The following is a 19,576-nucleotide window of genomic DNA, read 5'->3' as shown; positions in this document are numbered from 1 at the left end:
TGGAGGGTCAAAAATGTATAAGATATATAAAGACAAAATAGCAAAATGGCATAAGAAAATCTGGCATTATGAGTAGTTACTTTGGATGTATACTGATAGAACTCTCCAGTGAAAAGTCAGAGATTGGCAGAATGGATTAGAAGAGCATGGCCCAATTTTATGCTACTTACAAGAGACTCACCTTAAATTTGATGACATAGGTAGGTTGTGAGTCGAAGAATGGAAAAAAATATATACCAAATAAGCAGTAACCAAAAGAGATCTGGGGTAGCTACATGAACATCTTATAAAATAGACTTTAAGTAAAAAACTGTCATGAGGGGGGAGTCTATGCTGAGGGGGTGGGGTAAGGTGGTGTCATAGTGAGGTGTCAAAGTTAGTTTGTCCTCCAGAACAGCTAGTAAGTAGCCAGGAATGGCACAGAACAACTGATGGGGGAACATCAATGACTGGACATATGGCATGAACTAGTCTCATCTCAGGTGGAAGAGCTGAGATCCCACATAGAACTGTAAGTCCCCCAAGCTTCAGAGGCTGGCACCCCTCCCCCAAAGGCATGGCAGGGTTCCCTCAGGGAAGAGGAAACAGACTTTATTAGTAGCAAGGACTCAGCTCAACCAAGCTCCAATTATGAAATCAATTTAAAAATTCTGACTGCTGAAAATAGGTCCCCAGCACAGATAAACCTAGAATAAGCACTAAAGGAACTAAGAGTTTTTGCCCTCATAGAAAAGGTGCAGGGCTGGTGGAAAAAAATAAGAGGCTTTTTGAGTTGGACAGCAGAAAATACTGGAAAGGGGCTGGACCCCAAGAAAAGAGGGCACATGGATCCTGGAGATACATAGAGCCACATACCAACTCAACTCAAGCTCTTGACTGACAACCTGAGGAGCAGGAGTCTGGCTCTGAAAAGGCTTTTTTTCTTCTTCTTCTTAACAGCTCATCAGATAGACCTGGAGGCACTCTTAATCTCCAGCACTGCCCCAGGCAAAGGCAGAACTAAAGCATGTCTGAAAGACAAAGTAACTAGTCAGATGAAAAGAGTTAATTCTCTAAAGGGTGTATCTTCCCCATGAAAAAAGGGGCAGGCCCAGCTCAAATGGAATCCTTCCTTCAATGAGTTCAGGACCCAGGAGCTGGAAATAGAAACAATACTACCTCACCTGTATTTCAACCACGCTCCTGGCAGGGAGTGTCTGCTGAAATTAAGGGCACTGCATCACTTTAAGCTGGTGGGAAGCCATGGGAAGATAAGCATCACATGTTGGGCAGGATAGAAAAAGCACAGTCTAGAGACTTCATAGGAAAGTGTGACAACCTGTTGGGTCTCACCTTCAGGGAAAACTGATGCTGGCTACTTTTTCCTCCTGAGATATGGGCCTGTCTGGTCTCAGAAAATCCGACTGGGGTCTATAATATCTGAGGATACCATCCTAAAAAAAAAGAGACTCAATATAGTCAGGCAGAGTAAGAAATAGAAAAACAAGAACTGAAATGTTCTGATCAATTAAGCAGAACCTATGCTAGATGGCTAGAATAAGTTGAACTGAATGTCAAAGAAGATGGAGGAAAGCATCCAGCAAGAAAACCCTAGGTAAAAGATTAAAAACAATCTCCAGACTAAACTAATTAAAGAAATCAAATGCTTAGACACCAGCAAAAAATAATGAGTCATAATAGGAAAATCAAATATATGGCCCAGTCAAAGGAACAAACCAACACTTCAAATGAGATACAGGAGTCGAAACAACAAATTCAGGATGTTCAAATAGACATGCAAAATCTCATCAAAAATCAAATCAATGAGTTGAGGAAGGATATAAAGAAGACATTGGGTGAACAACAACAGCAAAATAACTCAGAAGTTAAACAAATTGCAGAACTTATGGGAATGAAAGGCACAATAGACGAGATGAAGTGAAACAATGGAAACCTTCAACAATAGATTTGAAGAGGCAGAATAAAGGATTAGTGAACTGGAGGATGGGACATCTGAAATCCAACACACAAAAGAAAATATAGGGAAAAAATGGAAAAATATGTGCAGGTCTCAAGGAATTGAATGACAGTACGAAGTGCATGAATAACTGTGTTGTGGGTATCCTAAAAGGAGAAGAAAAGGGAAAAGAAGGAGAAAGACTAATGGAGGTAATAATCACTGAAAATTTCCCATGTCTTATGAAAAACATAAAAATACAAATCCAAGAAATGCAGCTTATCCCAAACAGAATAGATCCAAATAGACATACTCCAAAACACTTACTAATCAGATTGTCAAATATCAGAGACAAATATAGAATTTTGAAAGCAGCAAGAGAAAAGCAATCCATCATGTACAAGGGAAACTCAATAAGACTATGTGTGGATTTCTCAGCAGAAACCATGGAGGCAAGAAGGCACTGGTATGATATATTAAGATTCTAAAAGAGAAAAATTGCCAAAGAAGAATTTTTTTTTTTTGCTATTAACAGAGAGATTTTAATGCATGAGGCACAGTGTGAGACTGGGCTCATTAGGCATTCTTGTTCTCAAAGGCCCCACAGGAAGAGCAAAGCAGCAAGGATCACTTTGCACACATACTTGGTGGGCACCCTGGACAGCCTCTAGAGAGAAGGATGGGCATCCAGTCTTTGGCATTATATCTGGAGACAGGAAATGACTAGCATGGTCTGCAGGTATCCCTCAGGGGGTACTGCCACTAAGGAGCAGTTCTTTTAGTCTAGAAAAACAATCAGTGAAAATGTCCAGGGGTCAAGCTTTGGGAGAATTTAAGTTGGCATACGCTTCAGAGCTGGGCAGTTTCCTCACTCCATGTGCAACATGTGGGCTTCTTCTTATTGGCAGTTAGGTAGAGGTTGCTGTCATCACTGTTGATGGAGACAAATCCCCAATGCATCAGGCCCCCAATTTCTCCAGCTCAGTCAATATGTTGGCTTCAAAAGTCCATGCCACCACATGGAGAAGAATTCCCAGATGTTCTCACCAGTGAGAGATGACACTGCCCAATACTCAGCCTTCATTTCTTGGGTTGTCTTGAGTACATCTTTATCCATTAGGGAATACTGAGCAGGAGTACTCAGCTCCTTCTTGGAACCCACTGAGAAGAGAAGCACACTGGAAGGGTCATTCTCCTTGAGTGCATCAGGTATACACTACTTGGTATGTTCCAGGGAGGCCACATAATTCAGGTTGAAGATGATGATGTCTTGAGCTCCTCAGTAGAAGATTGATGCAATGCATTTGAACCTCTCCTGTCCAGCAGTATCCCAGAGCTTCAGATTGAAGGGGATGCCTAATACCTCAAATCATTCCATCTCATAAGTCCACTCCAATGGTGGACTTTGCAGAACCTATTAATGAGGCAAGTCTTCCCCACCAACTGGTCCCCCACCACAATAACCTCAGAAATCTTATATTCTGCTGTGCCTGTTCAGGGTTCCTGGCAGGCACAGGTGACTTGGTGGTGGAAGGCTTTGTACATGTGCAAAGTGACCTCCTTCTTGATGCACCGGGGCAGCTTGGCCAGGACATGGTCTCTCTGCACCAGAGCCAGGATGTTCATCTTGCCTGGTTCCTTGCAGGATGCCCTGTGAAGGTGCAGAGGCTGGATTTGCCCCAGCATCCTGGGCTTCTGAGAACAAGACAATCACCCATGTCTGGACTGTCTCGACTATAACTTGGAGCCATGGGCAGTCTGTGAGAGCCCGCAACTTCAGAGACACCACGACCACTATAGGCCATAGGGATGAGGTATCCTGAAGATGATTTGGGGGCAGAGGGAGCCCTCAGCCATCAAATGAGGGTGGGGAGTCCTATTTGGGAAGCCTGGGTATGCACAGACCCTACAATAATGTGGGGCCTGACAGTCTCTACAATAAGATGGGGCTGCAGATACTCAATGTCAACTTGAGGCTGAGGCATCTCTACCATAACAGAGTGGCCCTGGGGTGCCAAGCAGCCACCACACATGGTCACTATAGGCAGGGGTGGCCCTGCTAGGACCCAGAGGCCTCTGGAGGAGTGTCAAAGGGCTCAACCCTCTGCACAGCATCTCCTCCCACTACACTCCCCTTCCACGGACAGTGTAACATGATCCCCAGAAATTCCTGGAGAAGGATTATCCACTGCCCCAATCCAGACAGCCCTGGGCTTCCCTGCCCCCTTCTCTCCCCTAGGTTGCCAAGGCTCTGGCTCTTCCTCCAGATTCCTCAACGGGCATCAGGACTACCCCCACCCAGCATGAGCCTGTCAGATAGAGATCCACCAAGATGTTCTACCTTAAGCCTCTGTGCTGGGCTGCAACTCCCACGGAGACCCTTACCAAGCCAAATTGGAATGGGGAATTGTTGGTTGCTGTGCATCTGGTGAGGCCAGGAACTGGTGGGGAGGGGAAAGAGGGAGAGACACCAAACAAGAATTCCATACCCAACAAAATTGTCCTTCAAATATGATGGAGAGATTAAAATATTTCAGACAAACAATCACTGAGAGTATTTGTGACTAACAGACTGGCTCTGCAAGAAATACTAAAGTGAACACTATTAACAGATAAGAAAAGGCAAGAGAGAGAGAGAGAGAGAGATCTGGAGAAGAATTTAGAAATGAAGACTATCAGTAAAGATAAAAAGAGAAAAAAAATTAGATATGACATAAAAAATCCAGAAGCCAAATGGTAGAAGAAAGTACTGCCTTTATAGTAATAACATTAAATGTTAATGGATTAAACTTCCCAGTCAAAAGACATAGACTGACAGAATGAATTAAAAAACAGGACCCATCTGTATGCTGTCTACAGGAGACTCACTTTAGATCCAAGGACAGAAATAGATTGAAACTGAAAGGTTGGGAAAAGATATTTTATGCCATCAAAAATCAGAAAAGAACAGGAACAGCTCTACTAATACCAAAAAATTAGACTTCAAATGTAAGATAATTAAAAGAGACAAGGAAGGACACTATGTATTAATGAAAGGAATGACTCAACAAGAAGACATAACAGTCATAAATATTTATGCACTGAGCCAGAGTGTTCCAAAATACATAATACAAACACTGGCAGTACTGAAGGGAGAACTAGACACCTCTACCATAACAGTTGGAAACTTCAATTCCCTTCTCTCATCAATAGAGAAACAGAGATTTTGAATAATACAATAAATGAACTAGACTAAACAGATATTTGCAGAACAATACACCCCACAAAAGCAGGATACACATTTTTCTCAAGTGCTCATGGATCATTATGCTGAGTCATAAAGCAAGTCTCAATACATTTAAAAAGATTGCAATCATACAAAACAGTTTCTCAGATCATAATGGAATGAAATTGGAAATCAATAACAGGCAGAGGGCCAGAAAATTCACAAATATGTGGAAGCTAAACAACATACTCTTAAACAACCAGTGGGTTAAGGAAGAAATTTGAAGAGAAATCAGTGAATATCTCAAGGCAAATGAAAATGAAAACACAACACTGAAGGGAGAACTAGACACCTCTACCATAACAGTTGGAGACTTCAATTCCCTTCTCTCATCAATAAAGAAACAGAGATTTTGAATAATACAATAAATGAACTAGACTAAACAGATATTTACAGAACAATACACCCCACAAAAGCAGGATACACATTTTTCTCAAGTGCTCATGGATCACTATGCTGAGTCATAAAGCAAGTCTCAATAAATTTAAAAAGATTGTAATCATACAAAACAGTTTCTCAGATCATAATGGAATGAAATTGGAAATCAATAACAGGCAGAGGGCCAGAAAATTCACAAATATATGGAAGCTAAACAACATACTCTTAAACAACCAGTGGGTTAAGGAAGAAATTTGAAGAGAAATCAGTAAATATCTCAAGGCAAATGAAAATGAAAACACAACATATAAAAATTTATAGGATGCAGCAAAAGCAATGGTGAGAGGGAAAATTATTGCCTTAAATGCCTATATTAAAAAAGAAGAAAAAGAAAAAAATCAGGGAATTAAGTGCTCACTTGGAAGAACTAGAGACAGCACAGCAAACTCCAAGCAGACAAAAGGAAAGAAATAATAAAGATTAGAGCAGAAATAAATGAAATTGAGATTATGAAAGCAATCGAGAAAATCAATAAAACCAGAGGTTGGCTCTTTGAGAAAATCAATAAAATTGATGGACCTTTAGCTAGATTGAAAAAAAAAAGTGAGAGGATGCGAATAAATAAAATCACAAATGGAAGAGGAAACATAACCACTGACTTTGCAGAAATAAAGGAGGTAACGAGAAGATAATATGTGCAACTAATAAGCTAATAAACTAGATGACTTAGATGAAATGGACAACTTCCTGAAAAGGCGTGAGCAACCATCATTAACTCAAAAAGAACTAGATGACTTCAACAAACCGATCACAAGTAAAGAGATTGAATCAGTCATCATGAAACTCCCAAAAAAGATAAGTCCAGGACCAGATGGCTTTACATGTGAATTCTAATCACTCAAGAAAGAATAAGTACCAATCCTGCTCAAACTCTTCAAAAAAAATTGAAACAGAGTGAAAGCTACCTAACTCATTCTATGAAGCCAACATCACCCTAATACCAAATCCAGACAAAGATACTATAAGAAAAGAAAATTGCAGACTAATATCCCTTATGAGTAGAGATCCAAGAGTCCTCAGCAAAACACTAGTAAATCGAATTCAACAGCATATTAAAAGAATTATACACCATGATTAAGTGAGATTTATCCCAGGTATGCAATGGTGATTCAACATAAAGTCAATTAATGTAATACAATACATTACCAGAATGAGGAAAAAACTTCACATGATCATCTCAATAAATGCAGAAAAGGCATTTGACAAAATCCAGCATGACTTCCTGATAAAACAATTATAAAGCAAGGAACAGAAGGAAATTTACTTAACAATATGAAAAACTCACTGCTGATGTCATGTACAATGGTGAAAGACTTAACCCTAACCCTGACCCTTCTAAGATCAGGAACAAGACAAGGAGAATGACCACTATCGCCACCTTCATTCAACATTATGCTGGATGTTGTTACAAGAACAATTAGTCAAGAGAAAGAAATAAAAGGCATCCAAATTGGAAAGGAAGATGTGAAACTTTCTCCATTTGCAGATGGCATCACCCTATATACAGAAAATCCTGAAATCCCCACACTAAAGCTATTACAACAAGTGAATGAAATCAACAAAGTGGTAGGTACAAGGTCAATATGCAAGAAGCAGTAGTGTTTTTATACAGTAGTAATGAACTGTCAGAAGAAGAAATCAAGGAAAAAAATCCAGTTACAGAAGTAACTAAAAGAATCAAATATATAGGAATAAATCTGACCAAGGCTGCAAAAGACTTGTACACAGATAACTACAAGACATTTTTTAAAAATCAAATAAAACATAAATAAATGAAAGGATATTCCATGTCCATGGATTGGAAGACTAAGTATCACTAAGATGTCAATTCTACCCAAAGCAATTTACAGATTCAATATAATTCCAATAGAAATTCCAATAACCTTCTTTGCAGAAATGGAGACACCAATCATCAGATTTATAGGGAAGGGTAAGGGGACTTGAATAGCCAAAGCCATCATGGAAAAAGAAGAGTGAAAGTGGAAAAATCACTTCCTGATCAATGAGTGAACAAATTCCCTTTGTTTAATCTGACCCATTTAATTAATATCTAATTAATATCTAATAATTAGAATAAGCAAATTAATAGAGTCAGAAACTAGAATATAGTTTACCAGGGGCTAGGGTGGGGGTAGGGAATGGGGAGTTAATGCTTAAATTGTATAGACTATTTGGCTTGAAGGAAAAGTTTTGGTAATGGACAGTGGTGATGATAGCACAACATTGCAAGCGTAATTAACAGCACTGAATTATATATTTAAATGTGGTTAAAAGGGCAAATTTTAGGTTGTATATTTGTTACCAGAATAAAAATAAAATTCATGGATCTCAACAAAATTCTGTTAATTAATGTAAACCATGGACTATAGTCATAAGTACAACTATAAAAATGTGTTTTCATCACTTTTAACAAATAAACCACAGTAATGCGCAGCTAATAATTGGTATATAGGAACCCTGCATTTTGTGCTGAAACCTACAACTTAACTGATAATAATAATAAAAGCAATGGATACAAGTACACACCTATTAAATGGCTCAAATTTTTAAAAGTTGACAATACCAAATGCTGGTGAGAATGTGGAACCACTGGAAAAAAAATATGAAGCAATCTTTCTCTAGCTTTTCAGTAAAATGGGCATGATAAGAGTGTTTGTTTAAAGGATCATTGTGGAGATTGAATGACCACATTTGAAGCATTTCAAACAGTACCTAGCATAGAGCAAATATCCACTATTTGGCTCCCTAATAATATTAGCTCCCGTTTGTTGCTTGTTTACTGTGTGCTAAGCACTGTGTGAAGTGTTTTATGTGGATTACACCTTTTAATCCTTACAACTGTGCTAAGAGATCAGGTCTGTTGTTATCTTGCAATTAGAAAGTGATAGAAACAGGGGTGATATTAAAATATTTTTAGACATCTGGAAAGCATAGGCATTGTCCAGTCAGAAAGGAGGAGGGCTGAGTAGACTCTTGGGTATGCCAGGTATTAACCCTTTAGTTTCTTATTCATAAGGGCTAGAAGGAGGAGGAGCCAGAGTGATAGTGGGGGTGAGTCTGGGTGCCAGGGAAGAGACTGTTAGCCAACCAGAAGGGAACTATATCAATATTTTAGCAACTACTCGATGTAGAGAGGCATCCTGGTTAACTGTCAGCCCTGGGTGGAGCTGAGCTTTCAACTCAGGCATGACTGTCCCAGATCCATGTTCTTAAACATTTGTTAAAGAGCCTCAATTCATAGGCAAGAGACTGAGATTCAGAGAATACAAGTGACTTGCACAAGGTCACACAGCAGGTTGGTGATAGAACCCATGACTCCTGATTCTTAGTTCTATGTGTATATCAAGCTCCCTGTCCCTGCATTTCTTGCTGTCTGTCAAGAAGCAGCAGCCCTGCTCATGGGGAAAAGCGAGCTTTGAAGCCCCAGCAGAATCTCAATGCTACAGGGCTATCTCTCCCCTTTCTCTCAACTGGCTGAAACTCAGAGACTCATGGCATTCAAGAGTGTGAGGGGTTGGCAGCCCTACAAAATTTTGTGCTGTCCATCTTAACAATGATGGCAGAGGGAAGGTGGCCACAGTCTTGAAAGACTGGCCTGGGGGCCTGAGCCACTCAACAGCCCAGATCTTCAAGTTGCCTTCCCCTCACTTAGTACCTTGTGGACCTAGATGCCAGGTGGTTGAGTCAGCCCTGGATATGTGAGAGCATGGAGTCAGCTAAACACAGAGAATAGTGGGAGGTCATATTTTGATTTGTGTCTTAGCTTTTTAATACACAGAGCTACGTGTCTTCTAAAAATGGTAGGATGATTCCTTTCTGCGTCATTGTGATTTAAGTCCAGGTCAATACTCCTTTCCTCTAAAGAAACAATTTAAAAAGCCCATACAAATTCCCCAATGAAACTGTGGCTATTTTAACCAGACCCTAGTGCATATCTGTCCTCTTTCCTGACCCAAGAGTGAGAGACAAAGAGAGAGGGACTAGTGGAAAGACCAAGACATAAAGAGAAAAAGACACAGAGATAGAGAAAAAAACTGAGTTAAGGGCAGAAAGACAGAGAGATACACAGCTACAGGAAGGTAGAGACAGATACACAGAACTCAGGACATACAGAGAGAAAGAGTAATAGAAAAACACAAGAGGGAAAGACAACAGGGAGTGTGGTAGTCAGATTCAGTTGTCACCTTGACCAGGTGAAGGTACCTAGTTCTGGTACTGTGGACATGAGTTAATGGTACGTAAACCTCATCTGTTGCTGATTACATCTGCAGTGGGCTAAGAGGTGTGCCTGCTGCAATGAATGATGTTTGACTTAATTGGCTGGTGCTTAAATGAGAGAGCACAACATAGCACAGCCCAAGCAGCTCAGCATACCTCATCTCAGCACTCACAGCTCAGCCCAGGCCTTTGGAGATGCAGAAAGAAATCACCCTGGGGAAAGTTGTTGGAACCCAGAGGCCTGGAGAGAAGGCCAGCAGAGATCGCTTTCTGCCTTCCCATGTAAGAAAGAACCTCAGTGGAAAGTTAGCTGCCTTTACTCTGAAGAACTATATGTTAACTAAATAAATCCCCTTTTATCGAAAGCCAATCCATCTCTGGTGTGTTGCATTCTGGCACCTAGCAAACTAGAACAGAATTTGGTACCGGGAGTGAGGTGCTGCTGCAGTTTGCAAATACCAGATATGGAATGTTATTTTGGATGGCTAAGGGGAAGATTTTGGAGGAACTGTGAAGAGAATGATGGAGAAGTCCTGGAGCGCTTGAAGAGACTGTGGTGTAAACGGAACCACTGCCAATCTGGACAAAGAGGGACACAAAAGGGACAAATTGGAGTTTACAGAGTGAGAACCATGGAAGCTCAGGTCTGAAGCCAAGAAACCTCAGCCAGGAGAGTGGACTTACCCATATACATGGAGAGGGTGATTTTATGCTGAAGGGTGAGGATGAGTCTCCCACCTTGTTGCAGTTGAAGAGTTGTGCTGCCTCAGGCCTTTGAGAAGGTACAGCACGCTCCTTGGGGACTGGGGAGAGCCTGGCTGCCACCACATGGAGGGGTTGAGCATGTGCCCCAGAAATGGCAGAGAGCCCAGGTGTGGCCCCGATGCCTGGAGAGAGTGGAGCCAAGAAAAAGGTGGTCTCCTCAATGTTACCTGAGGTTGATTTGGAAAGAGGTTGGCCACTGCATAGGCCCTTGGAAAGGGTGGGCCTGCCACTTTCTAAAGCTGAAGGATAAATGACTTTTAGACTTTGAAATCCAATGGTGTTTGCCTTGCAGGTTTTCCTTCCAGTTTCTCCCTATGGAGCCTGTGACTCTCCCTCCTTTGCATATTGGCACCAGACAACTTGTTTTGAGATTCACAGGCCCACAGCCAGAAGAGAATTTTTTGCACCTTAATATTGTTTAAGGTGATATGTATAGTTGCCAAGGTGACAAGGGGTGGACATGTGGTAGTTAGATTCAGTTGTCAATTTGGCCAGGTGAAGGTACCTAGTTCTTTTGCTGTGGACATGAGTCAATGGTACCTGAACCTCAACTTTTACCGATTACATCTGCAGTCGGCTGAGAGGCGTGACTGCTGCGAGGAATGATGTTTGACTTAATTGGCTGGTGCTTAAATGGGAGAGCTCAACGTAGCACAGCACAACTAGCTCAGCATTCCTCATCACAGCACTTGCAGCTCAGCCCAGGCCTTTGGAGATGCAGAAAGAAGTCACCCCAGGGGTAAAGTTGTTGGAACCCAGAGGCCTGGAGAGAAGGCCAGCAGAGATTTTTTTGTGCTCTGTGCCTTCCCACATAAGAAAGAACCTCATTCGAAAGTTAGCTGCCTTTCCTCTGAAGAACTATATGTTAACTAAATAAATCCCCTTTTATTGAAAGCCAATCCATCTCTGGTGTGTTGCATTCTGGCAGCTAGCGAACTAGAACAGGGAGAAACAAAAAGATAAAGAAAAAGAGAAACAACAAGAGATGGAGAGAGAAAAAAAGGGGAAGAGATGGAGGGAGAGGAGATGGGAGGGGGGGAAGTAGGAGTAGAGAGAAGGGAAGAGAGAATCTAGAGAACAGAAGAGTAGGGGGCACAACGAGATGGAAATACAGCAAGAATGAGAAGAGAGACAGAGAGACAGAGAGAATGACAGATAAATGGGAAACAAGCAGGTGATGTGGCCAGTTGCATAGGGGACAATGAGCTGCAAAGGCAAGAAAAATAAGGAGGAAAGCAGCTGGGAAGAGGGGGGGAAGGAGGCGACAAGGAGAAAATAAAAGCTTTTCCTGGCATTTGTGGCTCTGTTTGTTATGACAGCAACAGAAATGCAGGCTCGGCCCCTTGCGGTGGCGCATTAGTCCCCACCAGCCCGCCACTCTGCCAGACGCCGCCCCTACCAGGACATTGCCTCTAAGCCTTATTTATTGCTCTAAAATCTGGAGCCAGGAGGAGTTCCTGCCAGGGGACTTGGGCAGAAACGTCCATCTAAGTCCTGGACTTGGCCTTCAGCTGTTTCAGCTAAACCCAGAGAACAGTGGGAGGTCAGATTTTGATTTGTGCCCTGGCTTTTTAATACATAGAGCTACGTGTCTTCTGAAAATGGTAGGGGGATTCCTTTCTGTATCACTGTGATTTAAGTCTAGGCCAATACTCCTTTCCCCTAAGGAAACGATTTTAAAAGCCCATACAAATTTCCTAACAAAACTGTGGCTGTTTTAACCAGAGTTAAAGAGAACAATAATGATATAGCTGCCAATTATTAAGAACTTACTGTGTTAGGAATGCTGGAAGATTAGCTCATTAAATCTGTGTATAATACAACAAGGAAGGCACTATTATTTTCCATTTTTCAGATGAGGTAACTGGGGCTCAAGGAGGTTAGGAAACTTAACCAACTTCGAGTTTTTGTGGGCAACAGCGTCTAATCTGTGTGACGGCAAAACCCACCTCTCTGGGTTGCTGTGCCATCTTGCCCAAACCACCCCCATCATAAAGACGATGACCTTGAGGCTCATGCTCTTGCCCAAAGTCACATTACTTGGAAGATTCAGAATAAGGATTTGAACTCAGGTCCGCTTGACTTCAGTGCCTCTGCTCTGAGCCATTATGCCATTGGGATGGGGTCTTTCAGAAACAGAGGCACCCTCCAGATGTCTGGGGCATGAGCTTGACACACCTCCTAAGGAAGTAAGGAAACAAAAACTCCAACAGTCACCCCCACGGGAGGGGATAATATACCCTCATCCAGTCCTGCTGCTATTTCCATGGCGTAGCTTCTCCAACACCCTTTGCCTACTGCCTTTCCTGCCATCTTGTGGCTTCTGTGTATTCATAGCTGCTGTTGCCTTGTCTTCTGCCTCACGGCCTCCTGCTCTTTGCATTCTCTCTGTGGGCCCCTGGCCTCTATCCCATCCTCTCACCCTCTGTCTGTCTCAACTCAGCCTTACTAAGATGAAAGATCAGCTTGGATGGTGCCTGTTACAGATTGAGTCATGGCCCCTGCAAGGACATGTTTGCATCCTAACCCCTGGGCCTGTGGGCTTGAACCCATCTGCAAATAGAATCTTTGAAGATTCTATTGGTTAAGATGAGGCCAAACTTAATCAGGGCAGCCTTATTCTAATATGATGGGAATCCTTATAAGCAGAGGAAACCTGGACAGGGTCAGGAGTGGGAGACAGAATGAGGCAGATGGCATGTGATGGGGGCAGACACTGAGAGCTGGAGGGCTGGGAAGCCACCAGCAGAATGCCTCAGACTTCCAAGAAAGTGGGGCTCTGCTGACGGCCTGAAGTGAGACTTCTACCCTCCCAAACCGTGAGACAATAAAGTCCTGTTGTTTGCGCTCCCAACCCGTGGTATTTGTTGCAACAGTCTTGGCAAACGAAGACCATTTCTGAGATGGTGTTCTCTGGCAAGGGGCTGTGAGTGGGAGATCTGTATGCAGGAGGATTACTGGGGCAAGTTCTTGGGATCAGCATCCTTGGAGACGTGAAGAAAACGAGGCTGCTTGGAGAGAGGTGCTAATCCGTGGTGCAGTCTTCAAAAAGGCCCCCACCAGTGCTAGGGGGAGCTCTGGAGCTGGGGGAGCCCTTGGGACTTGTCCCCTTTTGGTCAAGCAGCTCAGGCTTTCTTTCACACCCTGACAGTGACCTCATGCTGGATGTGTCTGCCCTTGAGGAGGGATCATGACCTTGGGTGTGGAGACTCTTTGCACTGCAGGTGGCGGCACCCAGACAGCCTCAGTGAGCTGCCAACACCCCCAGCAGCTGCGGAGTTGATCATTCTCCAGCACACAGCAGCCTCGCGGGGCAGGACTCTCCCCCAGGCCACCTCATTTGTCCCTTGTCTTCCCTTCTCCATCCCATCGAGGGCTACATTTGCCTCAGGTGCTAATTCCTGGTCTAATTAGATGTGACGAAGATTTCAGGTCACCAGGGATATGCCCAGAAGGAAGTAGAGGCGCAGCAGGGCTCTTAAGCACCCCAGCCTGTTCGGCAGAGCCGTGATGCCCCTTCAGCTTCCCAGAAGCAGGAGAATTCCTGTACTGCAAATGATTCTTACTGCTTAGGGCCTCTTAGCCCAGTTGTTAAGATCACAGATCTAAAGGGGCTCTGAAGCTGACTCTCAAATAACATGATCATTTCCTCTGCTCCACAAGCAGCTCCTCTCGTTATGTCATCCAGACCCAAAGTACCAGCACTGAGGACGCGTCCTAAGAGTGTAAGTGGATCAATAGAGAGTGGCCCGAGCAAGACAGCCCTGCTACTGCCAGGCAGAGTGTCATTTATGCTTCCCTAAGTTCTCTAAAATTTTCTGGGGAATGATTTTTTCCCCCTGTTTAGTCTAGGTCTCTCTTTCCTCTGTAGCAATTTTTCTCCACAAAGTTAAAACAGAGGTGGAGACATTCAGATGCTACCTGGTATCAAATAAGCACCATCAGTCAAATGCTCCTCTCTGCCTGCCACAGCTAAGTTGTGCCAGCACTTCCAGCTTCTCCCTCCTGATAATTGATTTCCAAATTCAGCCTCCTGGGAGTGCCTTGGCTAACTTTCCAGGTTCAGCCTTTCAACCTTAAATTATTGCTTCTCAGGTGGTGAGAACTTATGTTACCCACCTACTAGTTGGTATCTGGCTGACGTTCTTATTGTGAAGAATTTAATTTCATTCACATCAAACCTTTCTATTGCATTTGGGTTTTTCAAAGTGACACATACTTATACTAATCCCAGTCCGTCTATGGAGGGACCTTTGCCTACTCCAGGTCAGTGCTGGCATTTGGAAGGTTCCAGGCATGGTCCAGACCAACATTATAAGCCACAGGATTTTTTCCATTACACCCAGGAGCCAAAGGACTCTGACTGGACATGGCTGGTATATGCTAAGAGCAGGCTGGGTGATTTACAGTTGGTTTAGCTTTGCCCAAGCAGCCTTGGGGTGAAACTTTGCTGCCTTCTTCTTTCGGGATGGAACCAATAAATCTTGGCACAGATAAATTTCAGCACTGAGTTGGCAGATGTTTATGATTGGGTTTTCACACATCCCTCCTGTACAGGGGACAGCTTCTGTGGTAGTTAAAATAAAAGTGCAGAGCTGTGATAACCCCAGGTGCTTTAGTTAGCTTAGTCTAGATTATGCCTTCATAGGGCCTGACTCTAGGAAGATCAGCGATGTAAAATAGATTTTCCTCCTCTTTATCTTATTTCAATAATTCTTTTCTTCTTAACCAACATTAATTATTCACTGTGAGTAACCCAAATCACTACAAGTGAGTCAAATATCTCAGGCCTCACTAGCTTGTTAGTACAAATAAAGTTGTTTTAAGCTAAATGTACAGGTGGAAATAACCCAAGTGTCCATCAGCTGTTGAATGGATAAGCAAAATGTGATGTGCCCCTACAATGGAATATGTTATTCCAGCATAAAAAGGAATGAAGTTCTGATACACCCAGCAGCATGGATGAACCTTGAAGACATGCTAAGTGAAAGAAGTCACGAAAGACCACATATTGTATGATTCCATTTATATGAAATGTCCAGAATAGACAAATCTATAGCAACAGAAAGTAGAGTAGTGAGAAGATGTCCAGATAATACAGGCTGGATCTAAGCCTCACTCTTTAATTAAAAAAATATCTTTACTTAGAAATCTTCACAAACATACAGTCCATCCATAGTATACAATCAATGACTCACAATATCATCACATAGTTATGTATTCATCACCAAGATCATTTTTAGAACATTTGCATCACTCTAGAGAAAGAAATTAAAAAAAGAAAAAAGTCTATGTCTCATACCCCTTACCCTTCCCTCTCACTGAAATACCACTAGCATTTCAATCTACCCAATTTTTTACCCTTTTGTCCCCCCATTATTTATTTACTTTTTATCCTTATTTTTTTACTCATCTGTCCAAACTCTGGATAAAAGGAGCATCAGACACAAGGTTTTCACAATCACACAGTCAATTATAAAAGCTATATAGCTATACAATCATCTTCAAGAATCAAAGCTGCTAGAATACAGTTCAACAGTTTCAGGTACTTCCCTCCGGACACTTCAATGTACCATAAACTAAAAGGGTATATCTATGTAATGCATAATAATAACCTCCAGGATAACTCTTGACTCTGTTTGAAATCTCTCAGCCACTGAAACTTTTTGTCTCATTCCTCATTTCTCTTTTCCCCTTTTCAATCAAGAGGGATTTCTCAATCCTTTGATACTGAATCCCAGCTCATCTTGGAGTCATGTCCCACGTTGCCAGGGAGACTTATACTCCTGGGAGTTATGTCCCATGTTGCCAGGGAGACTTATACTCCTGGGAGTCATGTACCACATTGGCAGGGAGATTTACACCCCTAGGAGTTATGTCCCATGTTGCCAGGGAGACTTATATTCCTGGGAGTCATGGACCATGTAAGAGAGAGGGCAGTCAGTTTACCTGTTGAGTTGGCGTAGAGAGAGAGGCTACATCTGAGCAACAAAAGAAGTTCTCTGGGGATGGTTCTTAGGCATAATTATAAGTAGGCTTATCTTCTCCTTTGCAGGAATAAGTTTCATAAGGGTAAGCCCCAAGATCGAGGGCACGGCCTATTGAATTTCTAAGACTCCCTTAACTTCTCCTTCATTTGTCTCCAGGAGTTCTACAGGGATGCTTCTTGCATATGAGGAACCACTCAGGTCCTTTAATTCAATTCTCCTCTTAAGACATGCTTTCTACAAATCACTGAAGGGCACCAACTCTTCTCTGTATGGATGCTTGGGTATTTCATGACAACTCTGATTCCCTGTCACTCTGCTGGGCAGAGTGGACATTGTGGCTCTTTTACAGATGTGCCACTGTCCCTGCAGTATGCTGCTATTGCCATCCTCTGCTGCAATGGAGAGAATGCCCCTCTTCACTGCCATACACTGAACTTAGTCATCAGGTTCCCAAAGCTGTTCTGCTTGAACCCAGAGCCACTCAGAGATGCTTCAATTTCTCTTCTCCCATGAAAACTCAAGCCAGAAAGATATAGACCAGTAAATATAACTTCTTATGTCTCAAAGCTCATGAGGATCACTGGACCTTTGGATTTTTCTCTTTGGTGCTCAAGGTTCAAAAGACCCTGCATGACATTAAAAAGGGAAGGGAGAGTGAGGAGATGATGCACCATGAAACAGCTGCTGAAAAACAGATTTAGTGATTCATACTCAGTAACTTCCATCAATCAAGCTCTCTAAGCTGTTTTTTTTCAATAATGTTGTATAAGCCACACATGGTGGAGAGAATGGAATGGACTTAGTTCATGCCAAATCAACTGCAGCAAAAAATAATGACATCATGGGCAATAATAAAATAATCAAGCAGTGACAGATGGAAAGGAAGAATTCCAGTTATGCTGGGAAACAGCTATATAAACAGTTTCAGCTCTTAGCTGGTCAAACCAAACTCAATTCCACTAGCTAAAAAGTAACAACAGTATTATCTGTTAGCCAGAGGCACTAGCCAATCAATCCTACTGTCTAGCAAAACAGTCCTTCTGGAAGCCGATGAGGGGGCAGTGATTTCAAAGCATCACCTCAATTCAAGCATCAAAGAGCCCTGTTTGTTCACCAATGCATGATAAATCAGAACCAGGAAATCAGATGAATTTGTCTTTCGCCTTTCAGTTTCCTTTATTAATGGAACCTTTTTGAAATAAATTTGTTTATACTTTTCACTTGTATGAAATTACAATACTTCACACAAAGGGAGCAGATGGTACTGAAAGCTGGCAATTGGGCTGCAATGCATCTCCTGTAACCGGTCTTTACAGAGCCTTGTCTGGGATGTAAAGGGACTTGAGTCTAATTGTGGGGTTGGCAGTTCCAATTCTGTATAACTATGTGTTTCTTTATCTGTGAGTTTTTTCTTCTAAAAATTGATGCTTCTCCATGAGCTTCTGTCAAATGGCTCCATAGTGTAACGGAGATGGAATTTTAAGACTCCATTTTTATTGGAATGGTATCAATAGACTCAATGTTTCTCTACACCCACAACTTCCTTCTGAGCATCATGTTTAGTTGCCATGCTGGAGTTAGGTGAACCGCCACCTGGTCACAGGTGACTGGGCAGGGACTGACAGTGGAGTCAAAAGCAGTCAATGAATGAGACAAAATAAAGTCTCAGTGGCTGAAATCGCTCAATGGCTGAGAGATTTCAGAGTTGAGAGGTTGTCCTGGAAGTTATTCTTATGCATTATATAGTTACCCCTTTTTGGTTTCTGTGGCTGGAGGGAAGCACCTGAAACTGTTGATGGTATTCCAGTAGCCTTGATTCTTGAAGACAATTGCATAACTATATAGCTTTTACATTGTGACTGTGTGATTCTGAAAATCTTGTGTCTGATGCTCCTTTATGCACGGTATGGACAGATGAGTAAAAAAATAAGGATAAAAAGTAAATAAATAATAGGGGGGATAAAGGGTAAAAATTGGTTAGATTGAAATACTGTGGCTCAATGAGAGGGATGGGTAAGGGGTATGGGATGCATGAGTTCTTTTTCTTTTTTTTTTCTGTAGTGATACAAATGTTCTAAAAATGATCATGGTGAAGAATACACAGCCATGCGAGTCATTGATTGTATAATATGATTGACTGTACGTGTATGGATATTTCTCAATAAAAATACTTTTAAAAAAGCAGTCAGTGAGATGGTCTTATATGAGAACCTTGTCTCTATATAGGATTATGATTAATTAGCCCAATTAGTTTCTCTTTCTGAGTGTTTTGAATATGACACATGCTCAGAAATGCAATGTAAGTTCACATGAGTAGGAACCTTGTCTGTTTCCTTTGTTGTTTTACCTCTATCGTCTATCATTAGCATGGCATGAGCATGCTATGAATACTTGATAAATAAGTCAAACACGTGTATACTTGTTTAGAAGGATGCTTTTGAAAAAGGATATGCATTTATCTCCTTTTATTTTATGTTTTTCTCCTGCCACCAGGTAGCCAGGTTTTCCCCATTTTTTGTGTCCTTTTGGCAAGCAGTGTGGTATAGTGTTTAGGAGTTCAGATTCTGGAATCTTCTGCCTGAGTTTGGGTCCTGGCATTGTCATTAGCTCAGGCAAACTGTGCCATACTGTCTCTCAATTTCCTCATCTGTAAAATGGAAGTAATAATAGTAACACCTTGTAGAGTTGTTATGAGGAGTTTAGAACTGTCTTGCATGTAGTTAGTAAGTACTTACGAATGATAGCCATTAAATTGCTTAATTTGGACTCAATTACTAATCTGGTCTCATCTTCTATTGCTTTCTACTTAACTTACTCCATTCGAGCCACACTGCTCTCTCCTCCCACCTCAGCCTCTCTGTCATTCTGTTTCCTCCTCCTGAAGCACTTTCCTCTTAATATATACTTGTAGCTTGCCCCCTTATCTCATTATTCAGGAATTTTGACAGTCATAAGGCAGAAGGA

The 19,576-nt window shown here is 42.0% G+C and overlaps 1 long non-coding RNA gene and 1 pseudogene across 1 annotated transcript in view; one reads left to right on the top strand and one right to left on the bottom strand.

The window, feature by feature from the left end:
- Positions 1-397: 397 nt before the first annotated feature.
- LOC143666636 (uncharacterized) overlaps positions 398-19,576 on the top strand; it is a 33,625-nt gene continuing 14,446 nt past the window's right edge. Inside the window, exon 1 of the long non-coding RNA XR_013167713.1 lies at positions 398-511. This is a non-coding gene — a long non-coding RNA (uncharacterized LOC143666636). The remainder of the gene's footprint in view (positions 512-19,576) is intronic.
- On the bottom strand, positions 2,786-3,562 carry LOC143667806 (ras-related protein Rab-34 pseudogene; annotated as a pseudogene).

The sequence above is a fragment of the Tamandua tetradactyla genome, chromosome 23 (genome assembly GCF_023851605.1).
Source record: "Tamandua tetradactyla isolate mTamTet1 chromosome 23, mTamTet1.pri, whole genome shotgun sequence".
NCBI lineage: Eukaryota > Metazoa > Chordata > Mammalia > Pilosa > Myrmecophagidae > Tamandua > Tamandua tetradactyla.
This window is presented reverse-complemented; position numbering and strand designations above follow the sequence as displayed.